At 49.6% G+C, this 18,648-nt stretch overlaps 1 long non-coding RNA gene across 1 annotated transcript in view; it reads left to right on the plus strand.

Moving 5' to 3' along the window:
* The window catches only part of LOC135315589 (uncharacterized), a 199,563-nt gene that overhangs the window by 138,632 nt on the left and 42,283 nt on the right, over positions 1-18,648 (plus strand). The window contains exons 13-14 of the long non-coding RNA XR_010375067.1: positions 16,130-16,355; positions 17,792-18,015. This is a non-coding gene — a long non-coding RNA (uncharacterized LOC135315589). The remainder of the gene's footprint in view (positions 1-16,129; positions 16,356-17,791; positions 18,016-18,648) is intronic.

An 18,648-nucleotide genomic window follows, 5' to 3' on the forward strand; every position in this document is an offset into this window, starting at 1 on the left:
GCTGGGGAGAGGAGGAGCACAGCTTCATGGAGATCTCAAGGCTGAGCCAGTGCGCTCTGCTTTGTTCTTTGCTCTTCCTCCTCTGCAAGTCTTTTCCTTGATCCCCCATGGGAATTCATGAGCACAGTAGAAACCTGAGAGGGTCAAGGAGAAGAGGCTTTCTTGGTGGGGCGGCCCAAGGAGGGAGACTGCAGGGGGCAAGTGGATGGATTGTGGAAGAGAGAGAGAAGCATCAACGGGAGAGAAAGCCAAAACCAAGTGAAGTGCCACAAAAGCTGATAATGAGTCTTCAGGTGGACATTTTATATATCAATGTAAATTTACTGTCTTGTCAGAAGTTTTTGATGTGAGGAAACAAAACTTCAGAGACAAGGTGCTGTTTTTATTCTAGTAGAATACTGGACACTCTTCTGAGGTATTTCAGGGTGACCACGAGTGTTGTCAGCTGTAGGTTGCATCCAGAGGTTGGTTAAGCAGGGAACTTCCTCACCCCATTCCTAATGTTGCCTGAGAGCCGTTAAGTTGAATTTACTCTTTTGCCGCTGTCACATGGCATCATCCTTGTGAAGGCCTCAGCAAGCGACCGAGAGACGATCCCATCTGTAGTCAGAGGCAGGAATCTCCCCCTTCCTCCTGCTTTTCCCATTTACGGACAGAAATGAAGTCTGTGGTACGGACCCTTAAGCTGGTTAGACACTTGAGACTTGGAAGTCCTTAAGCACATTAGCAGCTGGAGGTCCATTATTATTCATTGAATCTCTCCGGGCCGATTGGAATCATCCTTTTAATTGTCTGCATTCCCCTCTGTCCTTTTATCAAGGAAGAAAGAAAGCAAGAGGGCGAGAGACGCGGCAATCGGGTTATCTCATTACCCATCCTGGCCCTGGAACGGGATGCAGGCTTGAATCTGCTCTTCCCCTCCAGCGAAATGAGGGAGCGTCGCTCATTTTACATATTAATGGCAAAATGACAGCCCTCCCCCCCCCCGCCCCATATCTCCCTTAGCACGCTGCAGTTAATTCACATTTCATTAGCACGTCTGTGTGGCCTTACGGTGTTTCCCTTCTGTCGATGAAGAGATATTGGGAAGGTTTAGAGGAGCGGGAATTGGGGCAGGACAAGCCGAAACAGCTGCTAAGAGCTGCTAAGGTCAGTTGGGCTGGACTTGAAATGAACGAGCTTTCAGAATAGGGGACGTTTCGGCACTCCGCTGCCTATTTATTTACCATGCCCAGCCAGTGTAGAACAAAGGTCCTAGGGCCATAGCTCCTCAACAGCTTGTAAAGAAGCAGAGAAGATCCCCCAGGTTGACCAGCAGCACAAGAAAGGCTGATAACGTCATCCCATCGGCCAAGCAGAGGGGCTGTTGTGGGCCGTCAGACCACGGGCAGTCCCCTACCTGGACGGAGTGACATCCTGCAGAGGGGAGGGAGCTGGGTAGATGGGGACACCAAAGCCCAGCTGAGCAGCCATCACTGACATGTTCTGCTACCTCATCACACAGCCCTGGAGAGCATTGGTGCCCCGCGCTTGTAGGTCAAGCGTTGGACTAGCACACTTACAAAGCACAAAGCCACCGGGCAGGAGCAATTTTGAAGGGGGTTAAATGAAATACACCCTCGGAGATATTGGCCGTGCAAGTCCTACTGCCAGCTCAAAGAATTTTACATCAGGAAACTTGTCTCTTGAGCTTGGTTTTCCACACACTGAAACATTAATCAACTTTTGAACCACGTACCGTATGAAATATTCATCTTTTCTTCTTGTGAAAAACAAACCAGAAACCCCAGCTATCTTCAAAGCTGTCTCGTGGTATTCCATGCTCTGATCCTTTAGGAATTGCTGTGTCATTTCCACCTAAGTTTATTCTGTGATTGCTGGAGAATGAGCGAGCTAAAAAAATCACTTATAGAGTGACTTTACTAGCGTGTCTGGGTCTGAGAGGCAAATGTTTTTTGGCTTGGAATTTGCTGGTCAGACCCAGGCCGGTTATATTTCCATTAAGGACAAAAGAGGGGTTTAATGCCATTTTCAAACCTAATTTCATGGGTAGCCAATTCATGCTGTGATCCAGTGGCAGGTGATTTCTTTATTAAAACGTTTGAAGAGGAAGCAGCTTAGATCAGCCATCCTTGAAAGGGGAAAGTCCATCCTGCCTGTCCTTTAAACAGTGGTGGAAAACCCTTCCCCAGTGGGTATTGCTGCCTTTCAGGAAAGGCAAGAGCCATGAGACTGGCGGGGATGGTCTTTCCTTTCACAGAGATGGATGAATATATCCTCAGCATGGATCCTCCTCTGAAACTTATTAAACTATGTGCACTTGAAAAAGAGCCCTAATAAATAACTGTTAAAAAAAAAAAAAAGAATAAGTAAAAAGCAGAAAAGAAAAAAAAATCAGATATAAAATGTACCTTCCATTAGCAGACCTTAAGGCACTTTTAGAAACATTGAATGAATGAAGTCTCTTCCTTGTCCTATCTGGGGTAAACAAATCCATCCTGTCCTTCAGCTTGATCTTGCAGTAATGTCATAATCCCACCTTTATTACATCACTGTTGTCATGGAAATAACTGTGATTTCATAAAGTCTCCATAATGACTTTACCACAAGATCCATTAGGATGGGAAGATGGATTGCGAAGGCTAGAAAAATGCTTTCTTTAAGCAAATGCATACTGGATAATTAGCAAATGCGGCAAAGGGAAGGAATGGAAATTTGATGGGAAAAACTAAATGGATCCATCTTTAACATGGGCTATTTATGAATGTTTTCTTTGATTCGGTTTCAAATGGCACGAAGGCACTATTATACTCCCAATCAAGTCTGAAAGTCCCGTACTTCAGGGCATAGTCAGAACGTGCTGAACAAAAAGCTGGTCCCTGCCCTAGCCTCATCCCTCTTAAGTCCCTTGGACTTTGAAATAAAGGTTTTGGACTTTTGCTGGTGGCCCAAGGGCCTCCCACTTTACCGTGGGACCGTTTGCCTAGCCGAATGGAGGGGCAGGTTGGGCGCATGCCGAGGATGAGGCTCCTGGGGGGTCATCCTGGCCAGAAAGCCTTTTTTATCTCAGCACAAACCCAGCCCATCGTCTCACCTTGGAAACCCTGCCATCGTCCCCCAAAAAGGTCTTTGGATTTGCCAGAACCAGGGAGCCCTCAGTGGGGAACCCCTCTGAGGCAAAAGAGACATTTGTTGCCAAGGTGTTGGGCGTCTGGAGGAGGAAGATGATGGAAATAAACCTTGCGTGAGCAGGAGCTCTCAGGAGTCAGGCTATAAAGTGGCAAAGAAACTGTTTTGGCTTGCATCTCATGACAGGGTGTTGAAGGAGGAGGGCTGCATTAACTCCCTAAAAGTGTCTGGAGGTGTCACGCTGAACACCATTCCTAGCTGGAAGCCAGGCCTGCAGGTGCCCCTTGCATCGCATGCTCAGAATGCAAGCACGTGGCTACTGCCCGCTTCCGTGCAAGGAGACACAGGCAGGTGATTAAAGGCTCCATGGAATATCAGAGCTACCTGAACGGGTCTCGCATCTCTCAGCACTCCAGGCACCAAAGCGACCTTGCCCTAACAGTTAATGCATGAAATAGTTCTGACTTTGGTTTCTTTTCTCTGAGAGCAGTCTGATGCCAGCAGCTTATTCCTGTATCTTTCTGGTTCCCTTAGGAGCAGATGTCCTATTGACATGTATTTATTTTTAATTTCCAGAGAAAAATGTGGTATTTGTGGTGGTGAGGCACAAATTGCTCGCTGAATATCCCGTCCCAGGCTGACGGAGGATGCTGAAAAGACTGCAAAGAGTGCTGGCAGTGGATTTCTGCTCTGACCTGTACAACCTCTCCTCTCCTGTCCCGGTGCCCTTGTGCCACAGCTGGCAGTGCCACACGGAGCCAGCTCCCCGGAGACACTCACGGCTCGGGCAGCAAAGAGGAGCAGGGCACTGGAGTTCAGAGGGGAGGTGTGGGAACACGATGTATGGGAAACGTGCGGGCACCAGATGGAAATGCTCAGCTGAGGTCTGCTGGCTCAATGCTAAAACACCTTTCTGCGAGCAAGGGCTGCTTGCGCTGCTGTTCCCTTCTGAGCTTCAGCATCTCTCCAACTTCTCTTTGCCAGCTATGCCTGGCCCAGGAGTAGAGATGCAGAAAAGCACCCCTGAGCTAATTGAAGCAGTCGTGTCCTAGCCAGCAGCGTATCCCACATTAGCCAAATTTGATCTAAAACTAATCTCTTAGTCGAGACAAATCTCTCCTCTGCAATCCTCTTACTATATTTACATATCGAAATCCACGGACGGTTACTCGATTGCGCCACGGTGGGACTTGTGGGGATGGCTCTTGAAGCCCCTGGCACTGCTGGCTGGAGAGGGTGGGAGGCACTGGTGACACCTGCATTCCCCAAATCCCCGTCTGATCTGAAGGACTCCCAGGAGCTGGGTAGCTGCCACTCAGCTCAGATACTTAAAGTAGTCTTGAACTGATGGTCTGACTGTTCCTCCTGCTACGTGAATAATTTTTGGCTAAGAAAAAAAAAGCTGATAGGACTCGATACAGATATGTGATCATCAGCAAGTGTTATCTTGTTAATCAGAAGGCCTTACCTGACTTTAATTGCCAGTGTCGTTACTGGCTGCTGTCAAATCCACGAAGGAGACGTAACATGAATTGGCTTTGAGAAATAAGAACTCTTTGTGATTAGCTATTGCAGCTGGTCATGTGCAGTCTCTAATGATCTCCTGGGATGTTTGGCTGGAGCAGGAGGAGAAGGTGTTAGCCACTCGTCCTGGCCGGGCTCCAGCTTTGACTGTGATGATTGGCCAGGCAAAATGCATACCGCACCGTCAGCCACCCATCACGGTGTTCCTCACCTCATCCTGGCAGTGACAGAGCAGGGTAATGTGTGGTCTGAAACATCTGTTGCAGTCCATAAAACCAGCGTGTTATGGGGGGAATTATTCCTATTCTGCAGAGCCAGGCAGGCAACAGGGGATGGAAGAGCTTGGCACAGCCAAACCAAGAGCCACCTTGCCCTTTCCCGTGCGAATACCTGAGCCACCTATCGTCCAGCTCTTGAGTGCATCCCAAGTTGCCTTAAAACACTTGGTTGGAGAGCAGCAATACCTTGGTGCTGACTCACCATCGGCTCCACCGTCTGTGGACCGAGGATGGCAGCCGCATCCTGGCATGCAAACCCCGGCCCTGCTTCCACCCTCATTCCTTCTGCAGGCTGCTGAGGTCATTTCTGGGCTCACGACGTGGGGCTGTGGGGCTCTAGCACAGAGCACCTTGGCTTCTAAGCACGTTCGCCAGCTGCAGTGGTCAAGAGAGCAGGTTGGGTGGGTTTTTTTGCAGGCTTCGGGTCTGACTTTGGACATAGGGTGCCAGTGAAGAAAGTAACGCGTGTTTTCATTTATTCAGTTAAAAAAAATTGTTCAGGGTTTAAAAAAAAAACAAACAACAAACAACCAAAACCAGAAACTGAACTATGCATTTTTGGTAAAATGAAGCATTTTCATTCAACTTGAGATGAATTTGTTGACCTCCAAACCATTGGTTTTGGGGGGTGATTCTTCAGTTGGACCGGTGAACTGGGAGACCTGTGACTCACAGTGCTCTGCTACTGAGGTCCTGTGGTCTGAGGAATAGGTACTATATTAACACCTCACTCCCTTTTTGTGTCTGATCCAAGATCTGTGAAAGTCAGTGGAAAAAAAAAGATTGTAATAGGAGTCGGACCAAACCTTTAACGCCATGTTTAGTTTGGGCCTGGTTGAAGGACATGGGGATCCTTTTGGATGCGTTACGGATAGAGACCTCTTTTGATAAACAGTGCCATCTTTTTACTTCCCTGAAGCATATTCTTAGGCAGCTCTCAGATATCACCAGTGTATTCAGATAGGCTGCTCAGGGCTGCGAGGTCTGCCTATTTATTACCAGGATGTTTCCCTCTTTAAACATACACTGCTTTTGATGAGGTCTGTAAGGAATGCTACTTTTGCAAACATGGTGATGCCTCCCATAATAGCCAAGTAGCAGCAGGGCAAGACATAGCCTATCTTCTTGGCTGCCCATGCCATTCAGAAGAAGAGATCCTTCCACCGTGAGAGGTGTCCCTGCATCATCGGCTGCTGGTGTGGCTTGTTTACATACTGGCTCATTTTATTAACAGTAAGAAATAAGCCTTTTAGCAAATCACCAGAGATTTAAGAGTTGATCCCTGCCAGGGCTGGGGTTGAAAAATGTTTTAAACCACCTTCTGATCTTCAACTTACCCCGCTGTGCTCACTTCGGAGCAGCTAATCACTTGTAACTCTATTTGCCCTATTCTGTGGTTTTCCAGGGAGCCTTCCTGCAATGCCAGAGCCCTACATCTGCTCTGAGCAGAGGCAATCAACCCCCTGTCTTGCCCTGTACAGTGACTACAAATGGAAGGAGCAGATCACGGACATTTCAAGTGCAGATCCCAGCTTGTGCAGCAAATATACCAGGCAGGGGGGCAGCCTCATGGATCTGAACAGCCACTTCTGACCTAAACCTCAGGCCGGGCTGCAAAACCAGCTGAGACTTGTTCCTACAGCACCGCAGGCTTGAAAATCAAAGCTGAGCTCCAGGGGGAACATAGACTGCGTTCAGAGAGTCAGGAGGAGCCCGACTAGCTGGTAGATCGGACTAGCCTGACACGCCGCCGAGCCTCCCACCCTGCCATTGCCAGTGGGGAAGAGCGTGGGATCCCTCCACCCCTTAACACACCACGCTCCTGCCGCTCCAGCGTGGGTCTCATCACTGCCTCGGCACAGGTGCGGCTGCTTGAGAAGCACCCGCTTTGATTTATGCTGGGAGAGGGGCGAGCAGGAACCCAGGGGCTTAATTTTCCCTCTGCTGCTTCCCTGCAAAGGGATAGTTCCAGGTCTGGGAAGCCTAAGAGTTTTCTCCACGGCTGGGCTGGGCTGCTCTGGCTGGGCTTTGGCGGCGTCACAGCCGTTTGGAGTGCAATCCTTTCCTTCTTTAATTTTCTATTTTCATTTCGTCGCCACATTCAGGACCGAGTGGCAACAAGCAGGTCCCCAAATAACCCTGTCTTCAGCAACAGCGCTGCTTTTCTACCGCAATGGAGAAGAGAAGGCAGTATTTCTAGCACCGTTTTTTTCCTGTGCATGGCTTGCATGCCCCTGTGGGAGCTGTGGGCTCTTTCTAGGGGTCTGGGGAGGGGGACCGAGCAAAGCAAGCCCATTGCCAACAGGTCTGAATTCACCCAACAGGGTGCACAGCCCCACTGGAAAAATCCATAAAGCTCCACAAATCAAAAGGTTGAAAAATCCCTAGCCTGGAGTCTTAAGTGCTGTAAAAAGGCCTGGGGATACACAGTCAGTGATTTGTGTGAAGGAGGATTTCTTTGAGAAATAAGGCTTCAGACAAACTTGCAGAAGTGGAAGTGCAGCTTAACAGCAGAGCTGGATTCATTTGTCAGGCCCCTCTCTGCTTCTGTACATAGGAAAGTGAAACAATAATTGGGAGCAAAGCTTAGGTTAATCTACACTGAGAACATGATATTTGGTAGCTTTATTAGAAGAAGGGGTTTGGGGGGAAGCACAGGGCCTCTTTGGCTCGTTTTATTTTTCCACTTCGTCTCTCGTGCTCGCTGGCATTGGAAAATAACCCTCCTCTTCACTGACTGAAGTGCTCTGTGAGGAAGAAATCTCAGTTGGAGAAGATGGAGAAGTCGCTCCCTTTCAGACCGGCCTGCTAATTGTGAGAGTGCCGTTAGACAGCTTTTGAAATAAGCCTGCTAGGTGCAAAAGCGGCGTTCCCTTCGTGGGCTGAAAAGGCCAGCGTGGCATTTGCAGAGCCCTGGCGAGCGCTGTCAGTGTCAAATTTCCCTCTGTCCCCTTTCTAAATCCAGCTCCCTGCTAAGCTATCCCCAAGCGTCTTGGGTTTTCTTTCCACCCGGCTCCTCTCCCCCGTTTGCTCTCACAGCCAGCTTATTCCGGCACGGATCCCCACTGACCCTGACGGCGGCTTTTCCACTGGTTTGGCCCCTATGACCAACCTCGCATGCTCCAGGATGCTTTGCCAGGTCACTGTTCGCCCAAGAAGGGTAATAAATTGCAGTGTTTTCCGAATTCAGGTTATTTTATTGAAATAGGAGTTGAAGGGAATATATCAGAAGAGTAAAGGCGGCTGGGTGGAGGGAGGAAATCCCCTTCCTCTCCCCCCAAGTTTGGTAGGTAGATTCTGTCCCTTCTAAGCCCAGAGATCAGGCTACGCTTGCACCCAGCTGATGAAGGGCTTCTCAGGCATTAGGTAATGACGCGGGATGTCCCTGGGACCCCTCGAAGGAATTACGGGGCCATAACTCACAGCTGCTGCTATCTGAGTCTCCATACATAGAAGCACCTGTCAGGAATTTATTACTAATGTATTTTTATACCAGCCTTTATAATAAGGAAAGAAAGACTCCAGCTGCCTCTAGTGACCTTTTAATCACCTAGGGATGTGTGCTGCTAAAAGCCCTACACCTGAGGTGACAAAACACCCAGCCCTTTGGTTGGAGCCACTTTGCTTGATGTATTTATGTGAGCTGCGTGGCTTAGTCTACACTACCTCACCTCTCAAAGCAAGAAAAACAGCTTTTCATCCTTTATGGCTGTTAAGAAAGCTCTTCCGGAATGTGGCTGGTGTAGCAATGCCTTTCCTTAGTCAGCTGCTTGTCCTGTTTTATTTGAAGTTCCTCAGGTAGGTACTTGGGTACCGCGTTTGCCAGTTGGTGCGATGGCGGAGTGTGAAAGAAGGCAGGCTGCGGTACTGGTGTTGGGGGATGAGTTTTCTGCCTGGCTAGGGAGGATCCTTTCGGTTGTATCAGTTAACTACGCTACAGAAGGAACAGAGGGGCCAGCCCATTCAGGATGAAGGCTTCTGCTTTAGCAGCATTGTTTTCCAATGTGGTTAACGGCAAGTGTTAAATTTCTTGTAGGCTTTCAGGGGAGACCCTGCAGGCCTCCAGAGCTGAGGCAGACTGGGTAAAGATAATCCAACAGACACCCAAACTGCAAGGGCTTAGATCTCCCTCTCTGGAAAATGCCCGGGATCAGTCGAAACAAGAGAGTTGTAGCAGTTTGCTCCTGATAAGTGGCTTAAGAGCCTCAAACTTCTGTTCTCATTGTTACAGCAGGGGAAGGTAACTCTCCTTACCAGGTTGCCTGGAAGTGTAAAGAACAGAAGTAAAAAGGAGATAAGCAAAAGCATGGTGCTCTAGAAGCCAAGTAAGTATCTCGGCTTCTGGAAGTGGTTGAGGCTCTGTATGAACATGCAGAGCGATAAGGACATAGGATGGTCTCATGCTTTTTGAAAGGAGAAAGAGGAAAAAAAAGTTTGCTGGAGTCCCATATTCACCGGAAGAATAAACTTTCAGGTTCTTTGTTGCTCTCTTCCCAAACTCCCACTAGCTGAAGAGAGACAAAGACCTTGTATTAGTGGAAGAGCTGGGCTTCTCTTCTAGAAGGATGAGGAGGTAGAAAAGGATAAATGGGACGGAAATAGGACAAAAAGAGCAAGCTGCTGGGCAGCGATGACCCCTGAACTCTCCTAGCGTGATTGCACAGCTAGTCCATCGATACTTTTAAACTTGCTGTCTCCTACCCAAGGCGCAAAGCTGTGTGTAACAGCACTGTTTGGCACATCCAGATGGGAACCGGTAAGCCCGCTTCATGTGACTGAGTGGAATCAGTTTCGCAAAGGCCTCCTCCTTGCCCGTGAAGGACTACCCATGTGGATTTACCAGCATTACTGCTCCTCACCTGGGTTTACCTCTCACGTATCTTAGAAATTAAAGCAAGTGCTGCTATGCAGGCAGCAGGGTAGAATTGTCAAGCAACTTTGTGCAGGATCGCCTGGAAATCCAAATTGTCAGTGAGCTCCAACAGCGACGGGTCAAATTCAAAGAAAGGGCCCATCATGGGATATTAAACACGGAATTCGAAACATAGCCTCTGGCTCCGAGTGTGGGAACGGCAGACTGCTGGGAGGATGGGTTTAGGGGAATAATGCTCTTTTCTTGCTGCATTTTTGTTCTCTTTCCCAAGATGTGTGCTGATGAGCAGAGCTTGGGAGGAGATGGCTTGGATGGACCTTGGGTATGACGCCGAGCAGCCATGCTGGCGTTCCTATGGCAGGCACACATGGTGACAGTATCGCCACCAAGATGTGTAAATCCCTGTGACACTTTAGCTCACAAAGTTGACCTTGCTTCACCATACCCTGTTTTTCTCACTGCAAAGCCCATGGTTTTAGAGCTGTGGCTGCAAGCTGACAGCAGAAAAGGGTCCTCCACTGACCCTTTTTTCCTAGCATCTCTTGAAGTCCAGGCAGATTTCTTGTGTAAAGCCTCGCCCTAGGCTTTGTTCCTCCATCAGACATAGCAACATCTTCTGGGAGCTTCCTGCTCATCTGAGAGCCAGGTTAAATTCAGTATTCCCAGGAACTGCTTTTTGATATATTTTATGGTTTAATATTTGTCCTCTGTGAGGCACCTTCCTTTCATGCTAAACGTGCACCTATAATATGCATAGTTTATTTTCAAATTCCTAGAGGAGGCTGGAGGCTCGGTCTGTCTATAGCGTAGAGGAACACACCTCTCCAGCACATCTCAAGCAAGGAAACTCCCAGCTTTAAGTGGCTTTCAACCTTAGGACCTTGGGGGCTGGGTTTTCCCCGTGCCTCGTGGAGGACTCGGCTAGAGGCTACGTGTGTAGGCTTCTCCCAGATGCAGGCTACAAGTGTTAGCAAGTTCAAGGCCGGAAAAACGTTTCGGAAGGGCAATGTGTTTTCATTTGCTGGGGAAAGGGTTTATCTCTGCATTTGTAGAAGCGACCTCCTGCAGTCACTCTGCGGATTGAGGAACCTTATCCCACCGTCAGGAACTTTTACCAAGTTGTAAGAGCTTGATTTTTTTTCCACTGGAAAGCTTGGCTTATTATACACATTTGTCATCAGCTTTGGGGTCCTGCTAAAAGAAGACAAAAAACCCCCCCCCCAAACCTACCCAGTAGGTCCCAGATTTTTACTTTGCCAATATGGATGGACTTAGGATTCTATTAAAAAGCTTCTCCAGTCCTCCTGAATTTCAGCGCAAGCTGTATTCCCAGCCTCCCTCACCCCCTGCTGATACCGCAACACTCAACCAGGGCTTTCATTTGGTTTATTCTGAAGATGGGGCGTTTTGCAGGTGACTCATGGGGCTGTGCAACTGGACGTGGACAGGGCTGAGAAGCTGGTGGCCCTGCCTGGGGTCCCGTGCTTCTTGCAGCGTCGGCAGAAGGGTTTGCAGGATTGAGGCGTACTCGTGCTGCCGCGGCTCTCTGGGCACAGCAGGCAAGGGAGGCAGCATGTAGCTGTTCATCATTTTAATCAAGCCTCCTGCCGGGAGCAGTGCGAGTTTCAAACACTAAATTAAATGAACCAGGAATGTTGTTGTTTCAAAAACAACTGGCCACAGTGACCGGTGTTGACGTGCATCCTAACAGCTGACGGGTCCCCAAGGAATAAAGAAGAGGGAAGGGAGAGATGGAGGAAGTATGCAAATACATCACTGGAAAGCAAACCTGATCTTGGAAGAGTATAAACAAGCAGAACCTTTACTCATTTAATAAACTTCAATGTGAGGAGCTGCCTACTGAGAGAGGATCCATTTCAAAACAACATCTCACACAGAACAAGTGCTTCAACTCACTTCACTGGAGAAATGCCTTTTGCTGTGGTTTGCGTTGCCAAATTTGCTTCTTTGGGTACTGACAGCGTCTGAAACCAGAAGGGGAAAAACGGGAGTTAATTTGAAAACATCACTCCCTGTTTCCATGTCCCCAGTTTTCTCATGACAAGAATCTGACCATGCAGAGCCGATAATCTCTTCTTCTCCTGTGAAAACTGGAAAGCCCAGGAAAAGTTCCCAGGAGAAAAAACAGGTACAAGATGACGGTGGGAAGCTCTTCTCGCCCCAAGCTGTTACGCAGCGGAGATCAGGGCATCGATTCGGTATCCAGGTGGCCTCACCAACAGCATCCCCAGTGCAAACCAGTCCCGACTGTGATGGACTCATGGGAAAGTGCAGGGCAGGTTGCTTTCCCTCGCCGCTCATTTGAGGCTTGCAAGATAAATGTCGGATTTGAATGACTAGACTGTGGGCAGTCAGTGCAGAAAATCAATTAAAATACCAAGCGGTTTAGAAACAGGAGCTTTAATTACTCCACAGACAGGTCTTTAAAGGGGAAAGAAGGCATCGCCGTGAGTAAGACCTCCTCTACCTTTGTGCTTTTTATCCCAGGGGTCTCAGGACATCTCCCCCGCACGTTTTTCTGCACATCAAGGCTAGGTGGCTGGATCTTGTTTGCGCCGAGCAAAGCATGGGCACGGGGCTTGCGTCTTGCTTTGTGGTGTGTGAGCTCAGGCACCTCGGGACACGGGCCATTGGCCGTGTGGGCTCCCTGTGGTGCAGGTTGCAGGGGTCTGATGGTGGCCGGGCTTTAGCAGCTGGGCTGCAGAGAGGGATAAAACTGCCTGGCAGGCAGCGTGGCAGGGCGGCCGATCTCTGTGACTGAGGCTTAGGCTTTTCATCCGGAGTAAAGTCGGCTCTCCGTGGGACCTGAGGCTCAGCAAGCACTTTGTTTATCAGTGGATTGGGCCTGTGAGCTTGGCAGACAAAGGATGCCCTTGTGCACACAGACTTGCTGACAGTGATGGGCATTAGAGGGGGAAAAAAATAAATAAATCATACTTTTCTCAGGGAACACCGGGCTGTAGAGCCTGTTTATCCTGTCTGCCTGTTTATTTGCTTTCTGCTGACTTACTGTAATATATCCAACATGGGCCTTCAGCGATCGCAGGAACCACAGGGATTTCAGTGGGTCTTTAGTGGCAGCGACTGGCCCGCGGTGGCCCATCTCCTCCCTCTTCAAAGCAGCCCAACGCTGTTAGCTGTGCTGTTGCACAACCAAACCAGCATGTTAATAATACCCTGAGCATGGAAAGTATAGAACAAAACAAAGCATTGATGAAACTCTTGCAGGCTTTCCAGATGCCTGTCCACATCAGTGTCCTGCTGGGAAGTACACAGAATGAAATAAGGCTCAGTGGGAGCCAGCCAGGGAACGATCTGCGCTCCTCCTCTCTTTTCCCGGCCTGGTGGAAGAGTCTCGGGACACAAGGTTGCTCTGCAGGATGTGCCGCCGGCTGCCAAGAGAATGAAAGAGCCTGGTTTTATTTTTTATGTAACTTTGGGGGGGGGGGGGGGGAAGGGAAAGACAAGCCTTGCTTTGTGCTTTGCATCAAAAGTTTGGATGTACAAACTTCCAGCTCTTCTTTCTGACTGCCTGCAACGAGCAATTCCAAGTCTTCCTGGGGGTTGCTGCTCAACTGTCATTCCCCCACCCCAAAAGGAGGCAGGAGGATTTGGGATTTAAACTCCTCATCTAGAGGAAAATAACAATAATAATAATAATAATAAAAAAGGAATCTGCCTGGGAGTAGCGGAGGAGACTTCTGCCTGCCTACAGGGAGGAAGAGATTTAAAAATATTCCCTGTTGACAGAGAGATGAGTTATTGCAATCCCTGAGCAGCCTGGGTGGGGCAGAGCTAAAAGTCTGTGCTCTACAACGGGGGAGTAGTTAGAGGTCTGGCAAAAGGGGCCTCACGCCATTGACCGCTGCTCTTTGGTGGGGCCTCGCTCCCGGCCTGGTCTGCAGCGATGCTGCTCTCGGGTCTCGGAGAGCGCGTTGTGTCCGCACCATGGTCCGTGCCGCCTTGGTAGGTGGTTTCCAGTGGATGGTGGAGCCAGAGTGGGGGAGCTGGAAGGGAGACGCGCTCTTGCCTGCGCTGCCAGCTCTTGCTGTTCTTGAGAGAGTCTTGCAGCATCTGGTGTTGTTTCCTGCTATTAGCTGCATGGCTGTGTGATGTCCTCTGCTTTCGCTTTTCCTTTCTACAGAAAGTTTCCAGGCTTGAGGCTGCCAAAAACATCTAGAAGGGGCTTAGGAACAGAAAGGAGGAGCAGTGAGAATCCATCGCTGCAAGTCTCCTCTTCCTGGGGAGCAGGGAAGGACCGAATACTCCTTCTGCATTGCTGGGGTAGGGATGGTGCTGCTTTGCACAAGGGGGACAGGGCAGGGTCCCTTTCTGAGTCTTTTCCACGTCCGCTATTGGGGACCTGGGCTGTGCAATACCCTCAGTGACCCCATACTCCTGGCCGACGTGGCTGGCTCTCTTGCAGGTGAGGCCTTTGGAGGGTGTTTCTTGGATGCGAAGCAGCTGTGTGCTATAGCCTTGTCCCTTATCCCGCGTCTAGCTGCTTTGGGCTGCTCCCAGTGCCGCAGGGACTGGCCTTGCATTGCCGCGGCTGTACGGTGGCCAGGACACGCAGCCCCGTCTGAGTGTGGCTGTGTTGCGTAAATGCCGGCTAACGAAGCTTCCCCCGTGCTGAAGCCAAGAGATGACATTGCAGAAACAGTCTAGGTCAAAATAAATTGCTTTCTGGCATTCTGAGATTATCTAAACCCTTCCTTTTCCCAGGATGAAAGGGAACAAAGGCTTTTGCCTGCTCAGGAAAGAGCCTGGAATACCATTTCTGTGAGCCACGAGAGCTTATTAGGGGCGAGGGTAAACAAAGAGATTTGGGGTTAATTTACTCAGGAGGGGGAGGAAGGAAGAACAAGATGCTGTTTTTTAAAGCCTGCCACTTCTTCTGTCAATAACAGCAGGTTGCTGGTTTGGGTTGTCACAGGCAGCGGTGTCTTTTCAGTGTATTGACTGGCAGCCCTCGGTGGTTTCTCTTAACGGCACATTGATTTTACATGGACTCTCTTCCAGCTCAGCAGGTGCCCAGTTGATTAAAGCGGTGGTGGTGCTACGGTGTCACTCCTGACGGGGCAAAGCGGGGCTGAGTCAGCCCTGGCTGCCGGGGGGGCTGTTTTCCCTGCACGGGGAGCCCTGTGGCCTTTTTCCCCTCAAAGGCTGTACCGTTGCCGTATTCCCCTGCTCACCCTCCCATCACATCTTCCTCCGCTCCTGCTGTCTGTTTGGCAGCAGAAGCCTGCGCACCTTTGGAGGCAGGAGGACGCTGGGTGTTTTCAGAGCCGTGTGGGGCTGGCAGGCTCCGAGTCCGCAGGCAAATCCCTGTCCTGGGTGAGTATAGCTGTTGGCAGCAGGCTGGGGCTGCTGGAAGCGCCACCTCGGATGGTGGGACTGGTCTCGGCTCCTGGTGCTGACCCCATCCTCAGCTCTTCTCCTGAGGTGGCAGCTGCTTGCTGAGGAACAAAACCGTACAGAAGCAGCAACTAGTAAACTAGGTGCGGATTAAAAAAATTTTTAAAAGCTACTTCTTTGCTTAGTAAGTGGGTTTAGTGACCACACATTGAAGTCCTTTTTGCCATGGAAATGTCTCCTCTGGGTTAAAGCCTTTTCCAGAGCAGCGTGCTGAGCCTCCGTAGCTGGAGATTTTCTCTAAAGGTTCATAAGATCCTCATTTTTCACACCTCTGGCTGCTGGTGCCAGGTGACTGTGAAGCTTCCTAGTCCTTGTTCTAGCACAGAGAAGTTTGCTCGAAAGGGTTCAGAAATGAGAGACAGAGAGAAAACCAAATTTTTTTTTTTTAATCTTATGGGTTTGAAATGCTTGAAAATTGGCAACAGCGCAAGCCTTTCTTTTTCAAAAGGCATGTAGTTCCATGTTAATGCCGTCCGTGGAGAGCCACAGCATGAAGGGAGAATTCCTTGCTCTGAGCTTCCAAGCTCTGGACTGAATAAAATCCCTTTCCCCCCTGCTTCCCCTCAACTCACTTTAGTGAGTGTTTTTCTCCTGTTCGGGAAGTAAAAGAGATAGGTCTGTAGCTTAAAGATAAATCTTTAGGTGTCTTAGCAAAATCAGTTCCTGCTGGGGTCCTGGCAAGAGCCGCTCGGAGCGTGCTCGTATCGGCTGGAGCGGAGCAGACCTGGCTTTCCCCCTAGAAGGAAACCTCTGACCGTCAGGGGAAATGATCATTGTCATCTGATGCAAAATTGAGAGCACTTTGATTTATCCATGTAAATATCTTGTTTTAGCAAAGAAAAATCTAAACCCTTTCATTTTCTCCTTTCCTCCCCCCCATCTGTAGTAGCACAGCGTATTTGCCTGTTGCTCCAGTGTCTTCCAGCTGCCCATGGGACTCCTTAGAAGGAAAGACCATGCTTCCCACACCTTATGGTGTAGGCCTGTGAATACCCGTGTACCTTGGTGCAAGAGCAAGTGCCCGCAGCTTCTCCCTCTTGTATGGCAGAGCCGTATTCTGCGTGGCAGGAGCATCGTGGGCCAGGCGTCTGGGTTGCCTGGTCCCTTGCCAGGTGAGTTGGCAGGAAGCTGCACATCGTTCCTTTAAATCCTCCGTGGGGTTTGATGGATGTTTGCTGCACAAAACATTTCAGGTCTGTTTAATTGTCAGTTTTTTGATGAAAAGCTGCTTGGGCAGGAGGTTCCCACCTTCCACTAAGGAATTCATAAGGCTGGCAGAAGCTGTAGGGGGTATTTGGGAACAGTCTCTCGAGTTTTCTATTCCTGAATTTTGTATTTAGAGCAAATACTTCCATGTGGGATGAATCTTAAAAGGATCATCACTTGCTTATCATCATCATCTAATGGTAAAACGTGGCTCCCTCCACCCTCCACCTCAGGCATATGAAGCCATGTTAAAAGCAGCCCCTTCTTTTTGTCCGTCAATGCATGAAAACAAAAACCTGCTGAGGGACTGAAGCTGAAAGTCACCGCTCTGGGCAGATTCAGAGCTTCCAGAGAGAATCCCGGTTCTCATCCAAAACTAAAAGAGAGCGTATTTCCCTAGGAAACATTGGTATGGTCCAGAGAGTATTAAACTGGAACTTTACACCAATTAATAGCCACATAATTACAACCCGTCCCCTCCTACTCGCTGCTGACTTCCCCATGTAATTTTCTTTTAATTTTTTGCTTAATAGGCATGCATGAAAGATTAGTTACTCAACGTGCTGCTTGCATTTGATATGTAAGAGGCTGAATGGTAAGGAAGGCTTAGATGTGCCCTGTCCAACCTGAGCCAGCCCAAGCGACAGCGGAGTGACGCAGCCTGCCAGTGCAAGGAGCGTGCTGGAGGCACTGGTGCGCCTTCTCAGCTCTTCAGGGGATGGAGAAGTTAAGTGGAGGGGACCAAAAAAAAAAAAATTAAAAAAAAAAAAGGCAAGGAGGGACAGGAGAGTAAAAACGGTGCATAGAGCTGGTTGCTGGCTTGCAACAGGACCGTGGTTTTTCCTCGCTCTTCCCCCAGCCCCTTACCCTGCTCTGGGTTGGGTCTATCGTAGCACCCAGCACCCTCTAGCCTCACCTGTTTTCCTGTGTGAAAATGCAAAAATGGCATCTTCTCCATCACCCAGAAGAGTCCCCTTCTCCCCCTCTCCCTTGCACAGGGAAGAGTCTCTCCATGCCAGCCCTGATGTCAAAGGGAGAGAAGCTTCCCCCGGCCACACTCTGCTGTTACCGGTTCCAGTGGGGAGCGGGGGACGTCAGAACTGGAGACTTCCACGAGCATTAAATTAAAGCAGTGTGCAGGGTCTGTTTTGGTTCCCGGGCATGAATGTTGTATCAACTCTCCACTCTGCCTGCTGTCTGATAACAGTGGTACCCACCGGCTAGGCTCAGCCTGTGGTATGATATGCAAAAAAGAGGGAAAGAAATAAAAAGCAGCAGCCTTATGTAGCTTAGTTAATGTAATTCCAGGTGTCTCAGCCTCTCTCGTTATTCCTGCTCCCAGGTAATTAATTCTGCAGAAGGAAAACCCGAAATATCGGATTGAGTCGCATTACCCTGGAAGTGGCAGGAGGTGGGAGCTGCTCGGGCTGCACGCTTGGCAAGCTTACCTCTATCTCCCAATGGGTCCTGCCCGGGGAACAGAGTGGTTTGACCCAGAGGAGGTGACAACACTCAACTGGAGACCCTGAGCAAGGCTGTGGAGATGCACGGTGGGACCGAGGGAAGGTGAGACTCCTTTTCGGGGACACCCATCGAGGATGGGTGGAAATGGGGCTGTGTAGATGGTGCTCTTCCATTAACCCTCCCTGCACAGCACAAGGAGGTTTGTCATGTGCTGCGGCCCTTGAAGATGCAGGTTTCAAGCCCAACACGAGCCATAACATGTAGGTTTGGTGTAGCCCCTTTTCCTGCCTCTCGGCAGGGTCTAAAGCCTCACAGGGTTTGCACACAAACCACCTGAAGAAGCTTCTCAGCTGTGGCACCCTTTGCAGGGCCTCTCCCTGATGCACTTGTGAGGTAATTAGATAACTGCCACCAACAAATACGTGCATTTAATAAGTATGCTAATTGGTATTGACCAACATGTGGCAGGCACTTTGTCAAGTGCCAATTAGGAGTGCCTAAGAACTGCTCGAGATACGAGAGGCCAGTGATTAGACCTCGGTGCGGGGATCCAAGGAGATACCGGCTGCTCACCCGGCTGTGCCGGCACCTTGTGCGTGGCCAGGACCCCGCAGCCCTGGCGGAGAGGGAGGGCAGGGACGGGATGAGCACAGGGGTGTGAAAGGTCTTGTTTATCAGTCCCATAAGCTTGCAGGGGCTTGCCTGTGATGGATTAATTTGATTGGTATCAACTAT

The sequence above is a fragment of the Phalacrocorax carbo genome, chromosome 13 (assembly GCF_963921805.1).
Source record: "Phalacrocorax carbo chromosome 13, bPhaCar2.1, whole genome shotgun sequence".
Taxonomy (NCBI): Eukaryota; Metazoa; Chordata; class Aves; order Suliformes; family Phalacrocoracidae; genus Phalacrocorax; species Phalacrocorax carbo.